Raw genomic sequence first — 21,327 nt, forward strand, 5'->3', positions numbered from 1 at the left:
GTTGATACTTCTCAGGGGTATGAATGCGGCTTCTGAATTGTCGTGTCGCACAGTTTAAAACCGAGAGAGGAGTAAAATTTCAGCTACATTCGACAACCGCATAAATAATGTCCCCTGCTGCAGTCATATCTAATACTGATGCGTGCGACAAGCGCTGACGTCTAATACTTCGTCTCGCAGAGCCGTTTGTGCATTCATGATATGAATCGTACTGGAAGGAGTGTATACTGTGTGGGGGGGCGCAGTTGTTTCGCGGCAAGCAGCAACATTCGCTTCTCTCTTGGTAATTATGTCTACGAGTATGAGGGGCGCTGCGAGAGTAATCTTGACGCGATCGCTTCGCCTCCGCGTGGGAACGCCGGTCGCCGCGACGTTGAAGTTACCTCATCGAGGTTTCCCTCACATGCGTGGGTGCAGCAGGGTTGCACGTCGCGCGCAGGTCTTATTCACGCATCTCCGAGACAGACCAGCTGTTGTACAGCCACAAAACTTTGGTAATTCGCTTTATTGTGTATGCAAAAGCGATGGTGGTATGCTCGCTGATAACCGCAGTTGCTGTTGCTGGCCCCGGCTGTAATGGTACGTGTACCCACCAGAGCCGGAGCTGTCCATGAAGACGACGGACGGAAAGGAACGCAAGGAAAACGCTTCAGCCGGTCCGTAGTGCTGTTCATCACGAAAGGTCACCATTTTTCCCAACTTGACTGATTGACAAATGCGGTGACCAGTTTTAAGGAACGCTAGAAAAGGAAAGGAAAAGGGGACTGTAGAGAGGAAAACAGAAAGGAGCAGTGAGCGGAATTTCACACGCAATTTAAGATGCATGAATGTGAGAGAAGCTAGTATCTTGAATTTAGCGCAGCCGTGGCATAATGGGTTAAGCATGCGCCTCGCATGCGGGAGGCGCGGGGTTTGATCCCCAGCGCCGCCGGGTACTCTATAACGGCAAGCTTTCTCGAGGCCTGGTGCTCGGCTTATTTAGGATTAAATGCTTAGGAAATGAGCCTCGGAGCCCACCTTGAGAAGACAAAGACGCCTTGTGCCATGGCGTTCATTGGCCATAGATGCCCTTGCGCCATAAAAATTCATCATCGTTATCGTCGTCCTCATCAGAATTATGAATTTTATTTTCTCTTAACTCGTCAATTATTTCTGTTAAACATTATGTACTTCCAGGAAAGACAACAGCAATGCAGTCATTGATACCAGTCAGCTGCCGGCCTCCTTTATTTGCAAAAATATGGGAAGCTCTCTGAGAGATTCCGTGTACGTGAACCGGCTGTAAGTGGCTGACAGAGACGCCAGCGAGCGAAACAGCCATCGATTGTCCGCACTGAGAAATGTAGACTGAGACAACAAAGTTCTGCCCTCGAGATCTGCGAGCAGCGCCTTCTCAATCAGCGCAGGCCCAGCTGAGTGATCAAAGCGCTCACCACTGAGCTATATATGTTATATAGTGGTTAGCATTGTGCTAACGTAGATTAATTACACCATGGAGCAATACTGCAAAACTGGTTCATGGTGCAAGCTCGTTTATTGAAACTAAATAACTTGTATACATGAACACAGTTGGCGCGGGCGTATACACACATGGCTAGCGCGTAAGAAAAGTGTTTGGTGGTGGGCAACATAAAGTATAAAGCGAGGAATAGACAGTGATGACAGCTGGAATAGCAGTCTTTTGATAGACAGGATTTTGCCGCAAATAATTGAGAGAGGTCGTAACAGCGTGCAGAGGAACGAAAGAAGAAAAACGCGCGAGTGTAGACGCGATAAGAAGAAAGTTGCACAACTTGGGGGAGAAGAATTCCAGAGCTGTGAGTCCGTTCAGAAGCAAATGCCACTGCAATGCATACAATAAGAACGCCGGTGCGCACAGGAAGGCATCGAAACGCACGACAAAAGCTACTAGCTAGGCTCCGCAGTCGCATTGATGCCGTTCTTCCCTTAACGCATACATGCTGGTGCCGATGGTGCTGCAACGGAAGGCCACCTGGTTAGTTACACGGTTCGGGATAAGGCTGCAGCATGAACGATATACGAACTCTTCTTTTGGACCAGCAGAAAGGGCCGGAAAGTGTGGCGGAGTTCCGGCGAAGCAGAGAAACAGGGCGACGTGGTAGGAAGCGATGGCAAGCAAAAGACCCTCGGCGGCTGCAGCTTTGAGCCACGGTAGGACCATCGCAGGGGCTTCCGCGCGCACACTGCGCCTCGACGGACGTTGCCAGTCGTTGTGAGCAAGTCGCAGGCAATGCAAATGGAAGCATGGCGATATATAGTCGAATTCGTGGGGCACAAAATCAGCGGAGAGCACACCGCGGCTGCACAACGTCGATGGTTGGTTCGGGCCATGGCGGCGTGCATTCGGAGTCGAAGAAACTCTCCTGGGTTCAACAGCTGTGCAGTTAGTTCCCTGCTTTGATCCGCTTCGAGACCTATCCTGGGATTTCACCTAAGATTTTGCACATTTTTTTGAATATGCTTTTTGAGTAAAAAAGAAGCTTTTTTTTCGGCATTGCATTTTCAGCGGTGAAGTACATCAAAATGCAGCTAAGACGTACTAACTGGCAGGCTGGTTAACTAATATTAAGTAGATAACTTTTTCACTATTGCGGTTAGTCTCGTTCATTATTGTGAGGCGTGCAGCCTAGCGTAAGCAAGATCCATATCAGTTTTTAGAATTTCGTAAACGCGGTTAGCCTCGGCGCATAGCAGGCGCAATGCAGGCGTGAACTCTGTCATGTACGCCAGTTGAAGGCTAAAGCGCAGTAAAAATTAGCTGCTAGCACACATAATTCTGGAAGTCAGAAATCAGTAGGCAGTGGCCCTGAGATCATGCATGAAGTGGCGTCCGGCCAAGTACACACCAAGATGTTGACGCCCGAATTTAATATACTAGCATTCAGAGATTGGAGAAAGACACTTGAAAAAAAAACTTAAACAGCGTCTTAAGGGTGTAACGTGATTGCGTTAATGGGTTAATTTCCATATATGACAATTGGTCATTTCAACTTTACATTCATAGATTCATGGGTGTCCTCATACTACTCCTGGCGCAGTGGTTTAGTGGTTCAGCGATGTGCCAATGCCGTGCGATGGCAGGTGCTGCCACTGGTGGGGCTTGTGCGATCTGGGTTTTTCTTGCAGAGCAACCTCTCGCGACCATTAATTCAACTGCCACCTGCCATGGTGGGCAGTTTGCTCACAAACCAGTGGGCAGGTTGTCATGACGTCACAAAATCACGTGCCATAGGTGGACCACCGCCAAGTAGGGATAGGGTGGCCACGTGGTCCACCCTACCCCAGCCAATTTTTCGTTCGCAACGCCGGTGACGACGACGCCGGATTTTCTGCACAACGGTAGCACGTTCGCGTTAAAAACTTCGCCCGCTGTCGCTATCCATTAAGACAGCTGCACATTCCACACGAGGCGCATCCGTCATGAGATAGACTGGATCGCCATGCCGTTGTTGGGCAAAAGGGCGCGCCACCGACAAAGGTCATCTCAACCTATAGAAGGAGTCGGACGCAGTCGCAGACCATGTGGTGGGGGCAGAGCTCTTGCTGCTCCAAATATAGATCATGCTGGTGGGCAGACAGAGCAGGGGTTTAAGCATGGAATGAAACGGTAGTAAAAGATGGTTAATTTCACAAAGTTGCGCCCCTTGTCGATGGAAAAGGGTAGTGGTGAAAATGTTAAGTGACAGGTATAGGAGCGAAAGATTGGCACGGTTTGGGTCGCTATAGTCGGTCCAGGAGCCGGACTTGGTCCTCGAGCTGCGAGCTGGCCAAGCCGTTTCCCATCCTTCGGTCGTTGGCTGACAGATGCGCAGTAATTTGGGATTGGCCTGGCAGACCCAGACGATATGGTATAGATTTGAGATGTCGACGCGGAAGCGACATTCCCAGTAAAAGGAGCCTGGGTCTTTCGCATGCAGCCTGAATGGATGTGGTAATGTATAGTAGGCGTCGGAAGTGTACTTCATGTCTTTCGTCGAGGTCCATAGCCGGCGGAGAATATTCGTGGCGGGCTATAGTTTAAAGTAAGACGCTCCACCTCACGGCGCTTCGTTTTTGGCCGCGTTCCAACCAGTCAACCTGCCTCTGTTTTGGCCCAATAGCCCCCGCGCCTGGCTCCCGCAGGTTGAGGCGCACTTCCACCGGCGGCGTGTCACCAGCCAGGAGACCAAGTTCCTCCATCTTCTGTCCTCCCTGCCTTCTGGCGTCGCCGAGGAATTAGTGGACGTCATATCACCTCGCCTGACCCAGTTTGACACTTCGACACGTTGAGGGCGGCTATTGTCGAGTGCAAGTCCGCGTCCGAGAGCAGCAGACTCCAGCATCTCCTCACCGCTATAGAGGTCGGTGACAGCCGTCCTTCGCAGCTCCTCCGTCGCATGCGCCAGCTTCTGAGAGACTCCGCTGCTCAGCACGACCCACTCCTGCGCGAGTTGTTCCTTCAGCGTCTTCCCTAGAACATAATCCTCTACCTCGCAGCTGCGTCTAATGTCTCATCGGACAAGCTCGCCGAACTCACCGACCGTGTTGCGGAATACTCAGGGCACTCCAACCTCAGCGCCGTGACCACACTGCCTCCAGCTACTATACCATCGCCTCCCAGCTTGCGAGCATAGAAGATCGAGTGGACGCTCTTGCCAGGTGGCTCTGTGACGTTCCCACATGTCGGGGGTCAGTTACACAATCTACGGGCCCTGCTGAAGCGAGGAGAATTGAGCCAACAAGGCGGTAGCCCGGCAAAGCAATATTTATTCCTCTCTGCCTGAAGGCGAAACTGGGGCTCTGCTCACCGCTGGCTTTTCGGAGAACTGGTTGTCCGTCCGGCAGGCCGGGGCTTCACTCCGCTCATCTTTCGTCGTCGGGCCGCGGCTCTCCCGTGGTCTGTCTCTCTTCCCGGCGTCTCGGCTGGCGGGGCTGTGACGGGTCGAGGCCATAGGAGGACTCTTGGGCGTTTCGGCTGGCGGTCAGTTTGCTGCGGATGCTGAGATCCGGCCTCGCTGACTATAAACCAGAGCGATCTTGCATCTGTTCGCCTCGCCCGTCTCTGCTCGACTCCTCTTCTTTGTCTCCGCTGGCCCCGCCGCGTCTCTTTTCTCTCTCTCTCTCTGGGTAATGTTCGCCCAACGGTTTTTCGTCGTCGCTGCCCATGCAGCCGACCGAGGGCACCCGCCAAATTTCTAGGAACCCGCGGCCGTTACGACGGGAAGGCCGATGGCCTCGTTGGGGATGGGTCGAAGGGGATCAGGTGTACCTCGGAGGGCAACGCTTCTCTGCCGCCAGTCTCGCCTCTGCTGGCAGCCCGCCTGGTGCCAGCCGCCGAGTTCCTCCGCCACCTCGAGCCGTTACGCAGCCTGTCGTGTCCGCTGCTAGTAAGGTCGCCCCACAAACCGCAGGGAAGACTGCGGTTGTGTTGGAAACCGCGCGCAGCCTCACCTCTTTAGCCGTCTGGCTGTCTTTGCGCGTCTAGCTGTCTTCTGCATCGCACGCCGCATTCCCCACCACCGCCTTCGCCGACATGTCTGGGTCGATAAATGTGAAGGCAGGCAAAATGTCTTCGGCACTGGTAGCCGGGTTAGTTCTTTACATCAATGCCTGGGCCTACCGTATGCAGCCCTTCACAGCTCGACGTCCTCGTGCCCTTCCCATGCCATTCTCCGCCGAGGTTCAGGTCACGTCGCCGCTCCCCGGCACCATCGTGTTCCCCGGAACCCCAACCGTCCGACGCCCGGGCAGACATCTTGGCCTCGGCTGTTTGTGGTACCACCGTACCTTCGGCAGCTCTGCCCGCAAGTACACCCACCCGTGCTCCTGGTCGGGAGACGCTGCGACCGGCCACTGACGGCGGCAAGTGGTTGTGGTGGACGGACATGCCGCCTCTTTTACGTTTCGGACAAGATCACTGGCGCGCGTTTCCTAGTCGATACGGGAGCACAAGTGAGCGTCATGAAGGCCTCTTGGGCAGATCGCCGTCGCAACGAACAGACCTCCCCGCTCCAAGCGATAGACAACGCCCCCATTTGCACGTACACCCAACGGTCCCTGACAGTTAACCTCGGATTGCGCCGCACGTTTCGTTGGATTTTCAATATTTCTGACATCTCGCAAGCTGCTCTCGGCGCTGACTTCCCTGGTTTCTTCAACCTCGCGGTCGACACGCCAGCTCATCGCCTCATAAATCTTAGCACGCACCTCCGTCAACGACGTACTCTCCACCGCTGCGGCGACGGGGCTTCGAGCCGCCGCCCCTCTTCGCCGTATGCGAAAGTTCTCGCTGATTTTCCCAGCATTACGAAGCCACACACCAGAGAGTCACCGGTGAAGCACGCAATCACCCACCATATCGTGACCTCTGGTCCTCAGGTGTTTGCACGCCGTCGCAGCCTGTCTGGAGAACGCCTCGCCGTCGCTCGTCGTGAGTTTCACCACACATGCTTGAACTCGGCATCGTGCATGCGTCCTTCTTCGAGCAACTGGGCATTGCCACCTCACACGGTGTCAAAGAAAGATCCGGGCGAGTGGAGACCATGTGGAGATTGCCGCGCCGTCAGTGCTCACACCTTACCAGACCGCTATCCACTTCCTCACGTTCAGGACTTCACATCAAACCTGGCTGTTTCCACGAACTTCTCTAAGGTTGACTTCGTGAAGGCTTATCATCAAATTCCCGGGGAGCCGGATGATAATACGAAGACGGCCATTACCACACCGTTCGGCCTCTTTGAGTATCTTAGGATGCCTTTTGTGTTGCGCAACACTGAACAGACTTTTCAGCGAGCTATCAACGAGTTTACGAGGGAACTCGACTTCGTGTTCGCTTACATCGATGACCTCCTCGTCGCGAGCTCATCCCGTTCTGAGCATGAAGCTCATTTACGCGCCCTCTTCCACGGACTTGATGAATATAGGCTCGTCATCAACCCAAACAATTGCCTCTTCGTCGTCGCTGCAATAGAGTTCATAGGAATACTTCTCACCCCACTTCGTATTCGGCCTCTCGACATGAAGTAATTTGAGGAAATAAAATAAATGAAAAATAATAGCCTCTTCCGTACCACTGCTCTATCACTGGTCGGCCTCTCGGCAGGAAAGTCAAGGCCATTCAAGATTTTCTACCCCTCGCGTCACTTAAAAAGTTCAGATAGTTCATGGGCCTTCTGGACTTTCATCGTCCTTTTCTGTCGAAGTGCGCCAATTTCCTGAAGCCTCTGGCGGACCTTTTGGCTACCAAGAAAGATCCTGCTGCGCCACTTCAGTGGACTGATGACGGTGCATCTGCATTCGCTGCTGCCAAGAAGGCGCTCGTCGACGCCAACTTGCTCATATACCTAGTTCCTAACGCTCCACTGCGTCTCGGCACCGATGGATCGAGCATTGCAGTCGGCGCCGTTCGCGAGCTGCACGTCTCTAGTTGTAGACTCGCTTTTTCCCACAATAGCTGAAGCCACCTGAAGCTAAATACAGCATCTCCGGTCGATAACTCCTCGCGGTGTACCTCGCCATCAAGCATTTCCGCCACTTCCTGGAGGGCCGGTACTTACACCTCGTCACGAAACATAACCCCTTGACATTTGCCTTCCAACGGAATCACAGAACCTACACTGCGCGCGAGATCCGTGAACTGTGTTTTACCTCCAAGTTTACAGTGGATCTCCGTCACGTCCATAGACCGGAAAATGCTGCTGCTAATGCACTTTCCGTGTAAGTGTCATGGCGTCCGAATCACCAGTGGACATGGAGGAGCTAGCGGTGCAGCGGCCCAGCTAGGGCTGCATTGCCTTCGCTCCTTATCTGCGTCCCTGTCCTTCGCTGTATGTCCGCTGCCGCTTTTCTCCAACTTCATTACGTGCGAGACATCCACTGGTGTCCCGCGCCCTTACGTACCTTTGGCTTTCCGTCGTGCCATTTTTGAAAAACTGCACCACATGAGCCACCTTGTTTTCGTGCGACGCAGAAGTTGGTCATATCTCGATTCCTTTGGCCAGGCATCAATGCAGACGTCAGTCGCTGGGAACGAACTTGTCTTCAATGCCAGCGTGTCACAATTGACAGGCATACCGTGACGCATGCCTCTCCTTTTCGCTCCCACCATCACGTGGGGCCTCTTACCTGCTCACATGTGTGGATCGTTTCACCTGCTGGCCTGAGGCGTTGCCCATTGCCGACACTACGGCAGAGGCAGCTGCTTTGGCTTTCATGGCTGGCTGGGTGTCTCGTTTCGGCTGCCCGTCTGTCGTCACCACCGACCGCGGCCGCCAGTTTCAATCGGCCCTGTTCACCACCCTTGCCAACATACGAGGCATCCGCCACATCCGTAAGACCGCCTCTCTCTTTCGGCAAATGGCATGGTGGAACGTCTTCATCGAAAACTGAAGGCTGCCCTTACCACTTATCAGCCAAGGGAACGTTGGTCCGACCACCTTCCCCTCGTCCTCCTGGGCATTCGCTCAGCACTAAAGGCTGACCTAGGCTGCTCTTCTGCTAAGCTAGTATTACCCCGGTGTTTCGCTGCGCATCCGTGCGGAATTCTTCCCTCCTTCGTTCCATCCGTTCGTCCATCATGCTTCCGTCTATACACCTCTGAGACCTGCGCAACACATTTTGACTCATTAATCCTGTCATCCCTGCTGCCTGTAATCCTTAGTCTGTCAGCCAGGATCTGGAAGTCCCGCAGCCATCTCTTCGTCCGCCGTGTCCACGTCCGTCCACCCCTAGCGCCGGCCTACGATGGACCGCTCCGAGTGCTCCATCGTGCGACGATGACCTTCATGCTTGATATCAACGGCCGTAAAGATGTTGTGTCTGCTGACAGACTAAAACCGGCCTATATTGCCACTCCTCCGCCCGTGGTCCCTCCAGTCACTCTCACTTCTGCTGTGCCACCATTCTGCGCAGCCTCCTCCAGACATGTCCGCTGGGCACATCCTCTTAGGGGGGAAGCCCTGTAGCGCCCCTCGCGCCGCGCTCTGCTCGCAGGCAACTGCACGGCGCCGGCAGGGCAGAAGAGGTTCGTCTAGGTCGACGCTGCACCAGCACCGCAATAGTAGCCGCCATGGCAATAGAAATTTCTTCAGCCTCCGTAGAGGAGTTGTAACGCGTGGTGAGACCATCCATAGTAAGCATATGTCTATTAAAAACTTAAATTGCTGCGTGGGCTCTCTCCGGGCCGGCAGCGTCAACATATAATGTGCCCTCACGGTGTGCGTAGGCTACTTTAATGGCTTTGGCTCTGGCTGAGAGGCGGCCTGTGTAGTATACATACGTAGAAGGTGCATATTTCGGTGTAGCGAGGTGGTCCTGAGTTTATCGCACCATGTTGTGAATGGAAGAGGGCTGCGAAAAATTGAGTTAGTTGCACTTCTGTCTGGATGGGACTTATGCCATGCTCGCTGACGTGGTCTCTCTCTAAAAAAATCGAGTCCACGAGCGTCAAAAATGGTTTGACTTTTTTTGCGACTGCTTCCTGTATACTCGGCAAGGCGTCGGACGGGCCGCTGGCAGTGTGAGAAGTGGTGTTCCGCATCGCTGCTAAAAATGAGGTCACCTATCTAAACAGAAGAGAATGGAAGGCCCGAGATACAACTGGGTCAAGGAATTATTGGAAAGTTAAGGCACTAACAATGCTAGCCATATGCTGGGGAGTACTTGCGCCGAAGTTTCGTCGTTTCTCATAATGGAGTGAAATGACTTGTTTATAAATTCCTAGTTAGATCAAAATTCGCAGATGCAGCATCTGTCTGGTATCTGGGCCTTGAATCGCTAGCATCTGAAGTTGAATCTGAGCATATCCAAGCATCGAATTTCATACTTTCGAATTATCGCAATGGATCACTCCAGCGTCACTACTATGAAAACTAATTTGTCATTACCACTTCTTTCACGCCAATCGGAGAAAAGTTCCCCTATGTACTTGTTTCACAAGATCTACGATTACAATTATTTCCTTAAGGGCACGCTATTAATAGCCTCCTAGGCTTTAGTCAGAATCGATCATCTCCAGAAGAAAAGGTATAGTCAGACAGGTCAGAGTGAATATTTTTGTATTATTTTTTCCCGGCACCACTTCGAGTTGGAACAACTTCATCCTAGATGCTTTTAAAACGGTCGTATACTACCGCTTTTTATAAATTTTAAGTTTTTTTTTGCATTTGCTTTTACTGTGTTGTTATTTCCTGCCGCAGATGTGTCGCCTGGAAATTGTCCTTGCTGCGTTTTGTTGTTGTTTTCCGCCTCATGCTGGACAGTGTCTGCTGCTGCTTCCTTATAAACAGTGCATGTAACCACTCTGCTCTGTAGTATGCCCTCGAGTTTTGTGGTTGATGGAATAAAAATAATTAAATAAATAAGTAGTCATTTTACAATTATGTGCGAGTAAATTGCATGTTTGATTAATTTAGACGGTATGCTAGTAATAGAATGGGACGATAAATCCTACTTGACGACGGGGGGCCCCTTTTGCCCCGGGGGGCCTTTTTGACAACGGGGGACCCTTTCAAGCTTTCTTACTCTAAAAAAAAATTAATCTTTAGTGAGGTGTTATAGTTTTCCATTGCACACCTTTTCCTTATGCATCGCTGACACTTCCAGTTGTAGCATTACGATCGCTTCCCACGCTATATCTTTTTTGTTATCTTTATTTCGCCGGCCGACTGCATGGTACAAGGCGCACGGTACACTAGGCGCTACGTCTAAAATCAGCGAATCTGACCTCCCCGTGTCGTTCTCATTTTATCTCAGCTGGTATCGGAGGCGGTTTTAATAACCACTGCCTTAGCAGAGAGCGACTCTTCGCGCCGGGTACTTGCGCCGTCGCTATGCACCAGGTGTACGCCCATACTACCGTCTCATTCACGCTTTTGTCCACGAGCTCCATTTGGACGCATCGCGCGCCCAGAATTCCGCTCGGACCATCGGCCGCCATTCACGCAGCCTCCTCCTCTGCGCGTCGGCGGATCCGCGGGGCGGCACTCAGAAAGAGCATGACACGCAAATTAGTCACTTTTCAGTGAAGCGCGCCTCTTCACGGACCCAAGTGCGGCATTGAAAAGCCGACTGCGAGGGGAAGAAAAGGGCGTATAGGGCCGGGAGAAGGGTAGGACCACTTAGGCTCTACGCATGTTGTGTCATGCATTGGCACTTTCTCCGCTTGCGCGGCCACTAAAACGGAGCCCCGGTCAAAGGAATAGGGGGAGGAGGTGGCTGCTCGCAAATATACGTTGTACGGGAACGTGACCACGCCGAGCATTCTGGCGCCGTCGCCGTGAATAGTTTTGATTCAAAGGAAATGGCGTTTTGTGCCGGCTCGCCGGTGGTACGTATACGCCTCTGTATGGGCCGCATTGAAGTCGAAGAAGAATAGAGAGCCGGCGGGACAAGGGGCGAGGGGCGCCTCCGAAGAGGAGCCCCCGGGCCACAGCATGCGATGGTCCCGCCAGGGCTTCGGCTGCAGAAGGAGCCGCATGCATCCGCCGCCACCAGCTCATGGTCCCTTCACTTTTTTTCTTCTTCTTCCCAGCAGGGGAAGGTGGACGGCGACGGCTTTTTGCCGCGCGCCGCGACTGGCGAGAGCGGCTGCCTTTTGTGGTGGCCGAATGAATGTCGCCATGCAGGAGGGAAGCCCCCCTCTCTTCGTACTGCCTAGAGTTCCTGGCCTTTGTGTACCTGCCTGAATGGCCAGGGCTCTACAAAAGGGCGCCACAATCCGCCGCCACCGCCGCAGACCGCGCTTCAGAATGCGCGCCAGAGCGCAGGCTCTCGGTCGGTCGAGCAGGCTCTCTGTTCGCGCCGCCGACGGACCCTCGCAGTGCAGGCCAAGCCAGGGATAGATGCTCCGCTGGGACGAAAGGAGTGCGGTGTCCCGGACAAGCAGTTCGTCCGCTGTGGTGCTGGAGCCTATCGCCGCGTTCGTCGCGGGTCTTCGGCTCAAGTTGGCTGGACAGTGTGTGGTGCTGAACGGAGACTCGGTCTCGAGGAGTGATGTGCGTGGTGACCGAAGGAATACGAATCATCTCGAACCTGAAGACGTTGCTCGGCGAAGAAAGAGCTGAGGACGTCTTGCTTCGCTCTTCGGTGTTCCAATGCATGGTTCTGTTATGCGCGCTGTAGTGGTGGTAGGAATCTGTGTCTGAATTTGGAATCGTGGGGCGCGGACTTCTTTAAGTGTTGAAAGCGATTCTGCGATCTTCAGGCGATTTTATACTGGCTCATGTGCAGCAGTGCAGGTCGAGTGATCTCTGCAGCATGGGATCAGTGGAACGTACTGCGCAGGAGGGAGATCCTGCGTGTTGTGAATTTTTGCGTCTGTTCTCATTATGCAATGAAGTCACCACAAGCGGAGCTCATATTCTTTAGTTTATGTATAATAATGTTTCCACTTAGGCCGGCTTTTAGAAATGATGTACACAGTACGCCGCTCGCAGAAGCAATGTACTGCCTGCTAATGTCAAGTACTTCCTTTTTTTCATAACAGCACTCCGCTTGGAGTATATGGACTGTGTCATCCACAGTTTCTAGGCTCTCAGCCGGCAGAGAAGAGCATACGACTTTTCATTGGTCCAAGCATCAGGCTATGCTCGAACGAGTCAAGTCTGGTGTGAGCACACACTAGTCACCCAGTTGATTGGCAGTCGGTTCTATAATGCGAATTAATCGCAGCCAGGCTGCGCTTAGTACCCGTAGTCTTATGTCCGGTGCTCTTGAACCCTAAGAAAGGAGACCTCCGTCTCCAAACAACACTCTCATACACTTTCAACTTGATGTCATGGGAGCACTGAGAGGCGGAAAGGGGAAACTCCGGATGGCTTCAACGACGCCACATGAGACCGAGGAAGCGTGTGTAATCAAGTGTGGTGATGAGAATTTAGCGTAGCTAGATGACGCCTAATCAGAGAAGCCAGAGAGCAGACGCTGAAAGAATACGTATAGGCTATCCTAAGCATTGGGCTGCACTCGCGATAAGCGTGCTCGCATTCGCGCAGGCGTACTTTTCAGCTACAAGCTGTGTGCTAATTGCTCTGCCAGTGCGGAGACAACGGCAGACTGAATAACCCGACCCCACAAGTAGACCGGCCGGGAACTGAATAGGCTGAGAGTCCTTGAGATCGATGCTATTCGGCTTGCCACAAGATAATTTTCAGTCATACGTGCCAGCAGACGCAACTTTTCAAATGGTTTATATGAGAAATTTATGAATATGCTGTTCGGTTGCTTTTGTCCTATTAAGCCGCAAAATTCCTCTAGGTTGACGTGTATATACGTGGAGGTGTAAAAGTACGTTCTTTGAGGCAGATGTCTTTTTTTTTGCCGTACCGTGAGCATTTGAAATTCATCAGTGCTTACACTGCGGCAAGTTTACTTAAAATCGTCGCAAGGAGGAAAAACTGTCTTCTCTCATGGAGAAAACACACAGCCACGAAATGCTTATAAAGGTAGCCCAGCCATAAACTTTCGCCGTCGCTTAAAAAAAAAAAGAACTGGGTCAACCGGCATTCCCATCTGCCAGGTGAGCTGCTATTACAATTTTTCTGCGATGCCATCGCATGTGTAAGAGCACGTTCGGCTGCCACTAGGCAGGTGATAGCCGCACGCTGCGAAGTTTTTTCTAAGGAAACGAAATTTTGAACAAACGCCGTTTAGCCACGATGTTAAGACAATTTCTAAGCAGCAGTTTGAGCATATATAGGATACTGCCTTGCATCTTGGCGCTATTCAAGAAACGTGACAAGGAATTAACTGCAAAAGAAGACAGGATATTGAATCGAGTCCTGCTCAAGTTTTGTGAAAGTTTTGTTCACGCGTTAACATTAACTCAGAACCCCTGCGCGCACTCTTCCATCAGCGTTGCACTGCTCTTTGCTAGAAGTGACTTATGGCTGTAAAGCGTCTTCAAAAAACCTTGATGTGTGCCTCCCCCCAGTCAGATTGCCGAACTGTGCAGCGGCCAAATCTCCTAAATACTGAAATCCTTCTTTTAATTCAACTTCGAATGAGTTTTACCGTGCCTGTCGAAAATTTGCTTGCTTGTAGAATTGCAGCGTTGGGGGCCGAAGTGTTGGGTGATGCTGGCAGGAACCTTCGTACGTACATTTTTCGGCGCTCGGGTCCGCTGGTGCTTGCTATTATGACCCGAACGACGAACCCAACTAAGGCTGGAGATGGTAGCGAACATTCATGAGTTAGGTAAGTCGGTTATGCAACGCATCGATAATTATCCGCTTCTTAACAAATTATGCGAGAAAATTTAAACTAATTGGATGTCAGCGGAGTCTGTCAGCACTAATTAAAAACCTCCGATATACGATCGAGGCCTTCATATGGCGCGCGGAACTGTGCGGAAAAGTGGCTGCCGTTATTCTGTGCTCGCGTTCTGAGATGAGTATTCTGTATAGATAACTACTGATTAAGCGATTACGAAGAGGGTGGAAATATGAGAGTACTACGGTGATATTTGCGTATGGCGCGAATATCACCCTCCTCACTTAAGGCTTGTTGCTTGTGTGTGGCTGCAGCTGTGATATACAGAATTACAAAGCTTTATTTTATATAACGAGGTTGCGCGGGGTCATGACGGCGACCATGCTCGCCGCATTTTAATGGTAGCAAGAATGCAAGGACTATAATGTCCTTGGATTTCTGTGCATCTTTAGGAAACACATGCAACTGAAATTAAACCGGAGCCCTCCCCTCCGATTTGTATACTGATTTTTCCACATATAAATATATGTAATAGTTATATATTTGAGAGGAACCAAATCTTATAATTCGAATAATTAGACTGGGAATTTGAATCTAATCCCTAACACTGAAGAGCAGATCCATATACTCGCAAATGCAGGTTCATTTTCAACTGCTATAACACATAACTTCTTTGAAGAATGGAGCGGAGCTAAAAGCATGGTTTGCATCACTAACACCACAGGTTGAACCATACGGCTTGCTCACTAGAACCGAGTGATTGTATTGTCAAAATCGCAAAAGAATTTTTCTTTTATGCTGTAGTAATGATAAGCGCAGAATTACTTTTGCTAATAATAAAAATGCAACCTTATCTCGAAGCAAGAAATGCGAAAAATATCGCAAGTTCTTAGGCGAAACAATGTTCTGCTGGAAAAATGACGTGCAATTAACAAATGTCATATCCACAGGGCGGTTGGTGGAGGTCGCCAACAAGGACAGTGATGGTGTTGCGCGAATTATAGAATTTTCGATTTCTCTCGATTGTTCCTGTCCTTCCTATTTATGAAGTACATGGGTGACGCCGTCTCACTTCTAATACGAGTAATGAATCCGTAATATTCAAATTGTATTTTTGAGTGAATGCACATCACTGGTATCAATACCATGTACATTTGAGGTCGACAGTTGTGCAAGTTCGTGTAGACGAAGGTCACATTAAATATTTTAGTCGTGGTGATTGTTTTACGTTTCGCTGGTATAGCTTATTGATAGATCAGCTGTTACACCTTTTGTTGGTATTGCGGCTTCTCAAGCATTTCTCAAGGAAACACTAAGCTTCAAAATAATTGCCAGATAATTTGAGGGAATGATTCAACTCATGTCGCTCATTTTGAAGCTGTAACTCGTGAACTCCGTACTTACTCTCCAAGGAACATGCAGTCGTCACTCTTATTCTGGGCATCATGTGCTGCACTCATTTCGGTTTCGGAGGTGACACACGTTTGGGAACACTGCAGAGGCATGCACTCATGCGCATGGCAGAAACGCTCATAACAAAAAGTGCATCGGCCCTACTGTCTCAAAGTCGGTGTGCTAAACACACACAAAAAAGACCAATTTTTCGATCGGATGAGGGAAAACTGACGCCAGCCAAAAAAAAAAAAATATTTGTTGGTGTAAGTTTTCTTTAAACTATCTCAAGAACCTAACCAGACGGACTTCCGTCGAAGATGTTTTCGTCCAAATTTTTCGATCAGCATTACAAAGCAGACCACGTAGTTTTTCTATTGTTAAATTTATGCAGTAAATATGAACACAGAGTCAATGCAGAAAGGAAACGTGGCTTTGAATTACATGGTGCCTAATCTGAGCTGCAAATAAAGACGAATAAAATGAACGACGAGGAACATGCGATGCGCGAATGAAACAAGAAAGCACATCTTGGCGTTTTTTGCGCACTTTTGGCATTGTGAAATCACAAGTGTGGGGTGAACTGTAAGCGAAACCATGATGGCCCCAAAAAGAAAAAAAAAAGCGTGCAGTAAATTGCAGATACATGTGTATTTTTTAGGTGACCGGAGTTTGACTTCGCAAGCGTTTAACCGCCTCCACATATACGGTTCGTTACACCAGGTATATATAATGCGAGGCTACCCGCGCACACACGTCCAAATGTTCTGTGCCAGGTCTATATAGTTTAATAGAGGCCTCACATTAATGGTAAAAACCGTGGGTTTTGCACTGTTTCGGTCAGCTGACATCGCATGCCATGAAAGTCCGCTGGCGACAGTATGCAAAGGAATTCTTTTCGGCGTCGCACGATTCTATCGCTCTTACACATAACTACTGAGTTTTCCAACAGCGTTCATAGAACTGTTCTTCTGAGAGGGTGAGTGTGACATTTTTGTTAGTGCTGTGAACAATGCGGTAAAAACAGAACGCCATTGCTCAAAGACTGTATATGCTGCGCAAGGAACAACTGCAGATGTGTCGCATATATGGCCTTTGGTTCCTATTTACATGTCCGAACTCGGAATTATATAACTGTGTATGCGTTCGGTATTTCCATACACTTTATTTGTAAATAGTGTATATTGCCGTCCTACCCTTATCCCTTCTTCCTATTGCACTTAGCACATGATGGCCTTTGTTGCCTATATGCCATAAAACCCAACACAACACAACATTTCTTACTATCGCTCCCCCCCCCCCCCTTTCTTGCCCTCTCCCTCTCGTGTTTCCAACAACCGCGGCTCAGTGGCTTCAGGTTTCGGTGGCAAATGCAGCGGCTAGCAACATCTTTTCCTTCCATTTTTATTTTTATTAATATATAGCCACTAGCAACAACAACGTTCGGATTGAACCTATGCTGAAGGGCTCCCTGTGTATGAAACGTCTTTTGCAGAAAGTCTTTAAATGGGCAAAAAATTTTCGGAGACAAATAACCAAGCTGATAAGGAAGAGGGTAACACCTTCAATACTCCTGCTTCAGAAACCGCTCTCTGTTGTTTTGCGACGTTGTTGATGTAGGCGTTAGTTAGGAATGGCAGCGCACTTCATCCACGGCCGGAACTATCGGCTAACCGTGGTGATACTCGCCGCTATATACGTGCGTTAGAGGGCGAGCATCGCATGCGACCTGTGTGTCATAGAGCTCCACTTTCAATAAGAAAGACGATGAAAGTGCGGTTGCACTGGTATGTAGCGCGGGATATGCAAGTTTATAATGCATACTTTTAAATTTTAGCACATCGCTTGAAGTGTGCACTAATATAGTTACGGCGCGCGAAGTCAATACGCGCACTGAGCAGCATTTCTTAGCAGGCAGTACTCATGGGTCCAATCCTTTGTCCTGCTGCTGTTTTCAACCATTGACAATATAACGTATTAAGCAATGCAATGACTTCGCGGCTGTCGAATTTTTCCTGCTTTTTTTTAAAGTCATATTCAAAAATTCCCCACCTGCCTATAGCCTTGCACACTTTGAAAAAGACTGGGCAAGGCTCGGAAAGTTGACACCTTACGCGCGCTTTTGGATTGTGGTATTCACATAAAGCGCATGTGAAGTGCGTCAGGGCTTGATATCCGAAGGTTACTGATCTGGGAATCGTGCCTGTCGCAGGCAACACGCATTCTAGTGCGAGCAAAAAGCAGGATATCAGTAATAATTGATTCTGAGGTTGATTTCAAGCCACTCATAAGTAGACATAAATAGAAAAGCCCCCCCCCCCCCCCTCCCCACACACACACACACAGGACGGTGACCCCTGCGTAACGCGACATTCAGCGACAGCTATATTTGGTATTAATATGATATTGTTCATTCATTACTATTTCTTCATTCTTCTTGCTGTCATTTTCTTGGTGTGGTGTTTTGCAGTTTCTAATGGTCTGAGGGCTTTCTGTGTGTGTGTGTGTGTGTGTGTGTGTGTGTGTGTGTGTGTGTGTGTGTGTGTGTGTGTGTGTGTGTGTGTGTGTGTGTGTGTGTGTGTGTGTGTGTGTGTGTGTGTGTGTGTGTGTGTGTGTGTGTGTGTGTGTGTGTGTGTGTGTGTGTGTGTGCGTGTGCGTGTGCGTGTGTGTGTGTGTGTGTTTCTATTTGAGCAGCATTGATTTGTGGTCCGTGTAATGACAGCGAATGCTTTGAAAGGTGCCGATTAAATTGCAGATTCCGAAGGTCAGATCGACACATGCCTCTCTTTATGTAGACATACTCATAGATGCTGGTGGCGTTGCTAGTTGGCTTCTTGACCCGCGGCACTATTTCGCACCCGTTAACCTCATGGTATTGGTCGTTGTTGGCAGCGAGAGCACTTGATGAGCCGGGGTTGTCGACAGTAAGTGAAGAACTGAAGAAACACCGTTGGACGCTACTGTGTTCGGACCAATCGGCTTGAAGCGTTGTACCTGCTGCGTAAGGCCTCCACTGGCATCAATGCCGCAGGAGTGGTAAACGCGACCTTCGAGTTGTCGCTTTAAGGCTGTAAATCAGCACATGCACCGCCTCTCCCCATCCTCCCAGCTCACCTGAAGAAATCGCCCAGGTGTGCTCCAAGTATACCGCTTGGAGAAAGCCCGTCTGGTTCACACGTCTGCTTCGGGTGCATTCCCGAGAGTGCACGCCTCCATTAACACCTGAACAACATTCGCGCTGTTCTGCTGCCTAATTTGGGAGTAAACTGTTACGACGTATTACGACGCCATTTGCACCGGAATAAAGTCCTTTCCCAGGTGGCTGTCTCTGCAGAGGGTAGGGGCTCAACCGGTTCAACACAGCAGCCCCTGCTCTGCCGCTACCTGTCAATGGACGCGGCCTTGCTGCCATCGGAGTCCATCGAGACAGGTGTGCAGAAGGTTCACGTGCCACCACCTCTGCACCGGCGAAGGCAGCGCTCGCATGCCCGGCGGGAAGAAGGCGCGAGCGACGTGTAGACCGCACGGCAGGCTGTCGCTGCGGCTGCCTCTCTAAATGTTGTCGCTCGCCATGCTAATGACGCGCGTTCAGGCGACGCAGCACACTCTCCGCAATGCTGTCCGCCCTCCCTGCAGCCGCCCTTGCCGCCGCCGACGTTCGGGCCCTGGCGCATTCTTGGCGAGTTTGTGTTACCGCCACCAATGTCAGGAAAGAGGAAAGTGTTGGAGAGAGGAGGGATGGGGGAGTGCGGGGTCTGCAACGATGCGTGAGATAGTCATCGCATCTCCTGCACTACTCCCCAACGCTTCGCACGGTACGCTTCATAACAGCGACACACCAGAGCCTTGCCAGCAGCTGAGGCGGCGCTTCAGCTGCCTCGTTTCTACCTTGTTCTTGCTATGTGTGCTTGCATCCTTGCTTGACTTCCACGTGAGTATGGTGTTATATGGTTTCCTTGATGGTGAGGAGGACACTAGTGTTTGTACTATTATGCTGCGTTTTTTTTTCCTTGAATAAACTGAGAGTTCTTTGGCAATGCTCATTTCTGCTTCTTGGTCGAGTAAGCATCTTTTGTATTTGTTTCAACGCCACCAAGAAATGTCGCCGATGGTTCCAGCTGTTGACGATGGCTCTTTACGCGGTGTGCGGCGTAGGATGCATGGTCACAGTCAGTGGTACTGTCAAAAAATTTACCTTGATTTCTGCAATGCAGTCAGCGGAATATACATGATTCAATATTAAAATTTAGCGGTTTGGGGACTATCTATATTTTCGGACTGTGCAAAATTTTTTTGTTGAGTCTCGCTGAATGGGCCATGAAATTCCCAGCGCTTATTCAAATACGAGGTTTTGTGAAACTTGCTCTCTCTGGGCACATATATTTTTTTATGTGCTGGTTGCGCTCCTGGCTCTTGCTTGCTATGTACCGAGGGCGGACAATCAGTAAAAAGAACATTTTTTTTTCGACAAAAATTCTTGTCATTTGCCTTGTCTGTGTGAAAGTATAACAGCACGTAGACTGCGCAATTGGTGTGTATACTTTGTTCGAATCCTTTCTCCTACCGGCATGGCTGACAAATGAATTGTTTTGTTGGGCGTGGTTAAAAAGGAAGAACAAAATAAAAGACCACGGAAATAAAAGAAACGAGAGCAAGCCGGTAAAGTGATATACCACCGAGTGGCCATTCCTGCGCCGGAAAGGCTGCTTAAAACAATGAAGGCAAATCCGTAGTCAGGTACAAGCAATGATAAAAAAACAATGAATGCCGGATCCTAGCCCTTCAAGTGCACATTTAGAAACGTACGATATTGCAACATGCGGTTCAAGTGAGAGTTCACAAAGGTTGCTATAAACGACTTCATTTTCGTAATATGGCAGAGGGAAACCTTTGGGTGCAAGTCCCTTTTCCCAACCATTTCACCCCAGAAGAGCCGCGCACCAGGCCAAGGGAAACCTTGTCCCCATTAAAAAAACCTGTGGGTGCCCGGTGGCACTGGCGACATAATCCAGCACCTTCCGAGTGCAAGGTGTATGCTGTACCACAAGGCCACCATACAAAAGAAAAAAAAAGTGAAAAAGGGGCGGTAGCGGAGAGTCTCAGTTCGAAAGCCAACTATTCGAAAAGAGGACTGGCGAACAAGAGCCATCTCGGTTCCTTCCTTCTTTGGGGCTCCCCTCCAGTGCCTTGTTGGATTCCTTTTTTGCCTGTTTTCGGGAGCGGCATTTGGCGAATGAAACGCAAGCTAAAATTTCAGATTAATTAACGGGCATGCACTATAGTATAAAGAGCTGGTATTTCAGATTGATTCACGGGCACTAATTGTGCAGAACTAAGTATACAGAGAAGGCATTGCCGTCAGATATGGCGGCAAAAAAAAAAAGTTTAGTGTGTGTGATACCTGGATTGCCCTACACTGTATCTAATTGAATGAGTGTAATTCCTTTATGCCCTGAGATACCCCTCTCTTCTCAGTGCAGCTTTCTGATGGAATACCCCGTAGAAGTCTATGTATTTTTCGTCCGGTACCTCATCCTTTTTTTCGATTTCTCCTTCCTGTAGCTCGCCTCGATAACTAAGAGAAACTCCTACCTCGTATCTACGCGTACACGTGTGCAGCGTACGCCATGCGTACAGCGTACCCTGGGCACACACACGTTCATGGACAGTGTACTTACGCTTGTAAATGCATGGGCGCTCCTTTACTGTGCAAGTGCACTTTAACCC

At 50.0% G+C, this 21,327-nt stretch overlaps 1 pseudogene; it reads left to right on the forward strand.

Annotated features, from left to right (window-relative positions):
- The first annotated feature begins 4,397 nt into the window (after nucleotides 1-4,397).
- LOC144123875 (uncharacterized) lies at nucleotides 4,398-6,434 on the forward strand (annotated as a pseudogene).
- The last annotated feature ends 14,893 nt before the right edge of the window (nucleotides 6,435-21,327 follow it).

This window comes from Amblyomma americanum, chromosome 3 (genome assembly GCF_052857255.1).
Source record: "Amblyomma americanum isolate KBUSLIRL-KWMA chromosome 3, ASM5285725v1, whole genome shotgun sequence".
In the NCBI taxonomy this organism is placed as follows: Eukaryota; Metazoa; Arthropoda; class Arachnida; order Ixodida; family Ixodidae; genus Amblyomma; species Amblyomma americanum.